Consider the following 3240-nt stretch of genomic DNA (forward strand, 5'->3'; position numbering starts at 1 on the left):
GAACATCTTATTAATTAAAAACTAAGAGAATGTAGAGTTAAATTAATCTATATTTATTGTGGAATCAGTTAATCAAAGAGCTTCTTTTCCATTGATACATTCATTTTTTATATTGTATTTTGTCTTTTGTTAGTCTTCAAAATCTTCAAATCCATAAAAAATAACTAAATTAAAGAAAATAAATATAAATTAGAGAACGTTACAAATTATCTTTAAATACAAAATTAGATTTATAATTATTCTTTAATTTTTTATTACATATTTTAGATTGCTCTTAAGAAATGAATTATTCTATTATAATATTGGTTATAATTATAAAAATCTTGTATATCTTATATTATCTAATAAATGATTGTTGTGCATTGCAAATTGCAAAATTTCTTATCTATCGTACAATCATGTATATCATAATCTACTATTAAAAGTTTTCAGTAAACATTAGATAAATTAATAATAAGAATTCTATGAATCGATATCTCATTATATGTTAATTATTTCATGACATCTTAAATACACGAGGCGAAATTACTGTACCAATTTCCTAGCATTCTGTAATGTCTAAAAATAGATAAATATCCTATGTCTAAGTTTCTCGCTCTTTCTTTATTTTATTTACTAATTTCAAAATTCATAATAAAATAATTAAAGTATGTTAAAAAAAGATGTTATAAAAGAAAATGTTCAAGAATCATGAAGCACGCACGTAATTCCGATTTTTGAAATGACGAATCCAATTCTTGGAACGATATGTCTTGACAATATCTTCGAATCGCCCATGCATTTTTACTTTCTTTTAGTTTTCGCAGAGGTAGATACTCCAATGGATAACGATTCGGTTAAGCTTGGTCACTTGCTCGTGCCAATGTAACAGGCTGTAATAGACCAAGATTGTGATAAATGAACGGTGAATTAGTATTGGCTGATTGACCGGCCGACCTTCCGTTTGCAGGCGCGCGTTATGTGTGAGCACCGACTGATCTCTCCTCCTGTCATCTCTCCTGTCATGCCCTGTGAACCTCAGCATCGCGGTGATTAATTCAATGCAGTTCCATTGGAAGGATTTCCTTCATTTGAAAGATTTTAAGACCCATTGAAAGGTCGAAGGGAAATTTTTGAAAATAAATGAAAATGGAAGGTTTTTTACTAATGCAAATTATAAAATACATATACTCTATTTGAAAGAAAATTATCGATCTGCATTTCGAAACTTTACTCAAGAATTCGAGTAACTAATACGATGTCTACAGAAGTCATAGGATCACAAATCATAGAAAATTGACCAATTATAGTCGATTCTTCTCATTATTCTCGATTATTCGACTATGATTGGTTAATTTTCTACGATCTAAGACCACTTCTATTGTAGATGTGTTAAATCTAAATATATATAATCGCAGAGAGCAAAAGATATAATTTTCTCTCTCAATCTCACAGGTGAGGCATTCCATGTCAAATCAGATACTTGAAACATTGTCATTTTTAATTTTTCTTTTATTTGATGGCATATTCTACAAATAAAAGTATGAGATACGTGTTTCGCAAAAAAAGTTTGAGTCGTACAAAAAAAATGCAAGAAATTATTTAAGAAATTATTCTTTAAAATTGATTTCTTGCATTTTTTTGTATGACTAATGGTTGTTTTCGAAACCATTAGTCATACAAAAAAAATATATATATAATTAATATATATAAGAGACAATTTTAAAGATCTTAAATAATTTCTTGTATTTTTTTTGTATTACTAATGGTTTCGACGATATAATAATTTGAATTTTCGCATAAGCAATTTTTTATAAATTTCTGCAACTTACAAGCGTGAATAACTTCACAAAAAAATCTCAAATTTTTTTTGCGAAACACATGTCATATTTTTCTGTAGAATATGTTAGCAAATTAAAAAAAAAATTTTTTAATGACAATGTTTCAAAGGTGCCCAGTTTGAAGTGGAATGTCTGAGGCACAGACCGCTCTATAAAGAATTGATTATGTGTCTTTAACATGAGGTGAAAATTAGAAAAGTGAGTGAATTCACTAGATGTTGATCAATGAAATTATAAATATGCTAGTAAATTTGCTAGTTTATGTAATTTTCACCTCATTTCAAAATATCAATCGACTCCCACACTATAATGTTAAATTTAACCTAACACTATATAGTGTCAAATTGACACACTAATATAATGTCTCTAATATAATTTATCTAATGTCACTAATATAATTTAACTATCGTTTTGATAAAAAATAACGATATATTTAGGAGTAGTGGCGACTCACATTAGGTTAAATTTGACACTATATTAGATTATAGATTAACAGTGTAGATATGCCTGGGACCAGTATTTCTGTGAACTGTATTGCCTCTGTTATTGATTGATGGAAGGTTTTATCACGCCATTGAAGGATTTTCGTGCATGCACGGAAGACTTTTCAGTGACTTGATGGAACAACATTGGGTTAATTAGTTCAAAGTGGCTTCCCATCCGCGTCGCCGTAACGGTGTGCGGGGAAAGACACTCCGACATGACTCGACACTCGAATATGTACAGACCATGCACGAAACTACCATCACTAAGGCTACGTTCCAAAACTTCCTCTCCGAGGAAAATTTTACTCGAAATATATAGTACATGTGACGTATACTAGCACATAGAATAAAATCTTCCTCGGAGAGGAAGTTTTGGAACGTAGCCTAGAATTAGACTCGAGCGAGTCATTCGCATAGTGGATCACCTTGCAATGTTTACCTGCGTTGATTATTTTCCTCATCGCTAGAGATACGCCTCCAAGCGATGGAAACTCGTTTCACTGAATTTTCTCTCTCATTTATTGCATTCCTAGTTACTTTGCAGCGTCGTCGGTCGAAGAAACGCGTTCAAAGTTCGAACTTTCCTCGTTTTTGTCAATCTGAAGTAAGTCGCAAATTCAAATTTTAATGGTTGTATGGATACTTCTTAATCGATTATTAGAAAATCACGCGAGATGCAAAGTGACTTACTTCAATCAGTTGATGCGATATTCGAATCGGATTTAATTCACGTCACTTTTTTCGTCAAAATATAATCCTATAATAACCTTAACGACTTTAAAGAATTTAAAGATTTATTTTGAATAAATCTGCGCCGAAAGATGCGTATTCCCTCGCTCAGCTCTTTATCTAATTGCTCTAAAAAAAGGACTAAATTCGCACGTAAATACTTTTATTTTAGCATTATCCCCCCCCCCCCCTTTTTTTTTTTTTTT

General features: G+C 30.9%; 1 protein-coding gene across 2 annotated transcripts in view; it reads left to right on the forward strand.

Moving 5' to 3' along the window:
* LOC108694564 (protein rolling stone-like) overlaps window positions 1-3240 on the forward strand; it is an 8520-nt gene that overhangs the window by 3228 nt on the left and 2052 nt on the right. Inside the window, exon 1 of one of the 2 annotated variants that reach the window (XM_018204147.1) lies at window positions 2785-2909. The exons of the other annotated variant lie outside the window; for it this stretch is intronic. The gene's annotated coding sequence lies outside the window, so the exon portion shown is untranslated. Of the gene's footprint in view, window positions 1-2784; window positions 2910-3240 lie in introns of those variants that run through there. 2 annotated transcript variants of the gene reach the window in all.

Source organism: Atta colombica, unplaced genomic scaffold, assembly GCF_001594045.1.
Source record: "Atta colombica isolate Treedump-2 unplaced genomic scaffold, Acol1.0 scaffold1, whole genome shotgun sequence".
NCBI classification, from domain to species: Eukaryota; Metazoa; Arthropoda; class Insecta; order Hymenoptera; family Formicidae; genus Atta; species Atta colombica.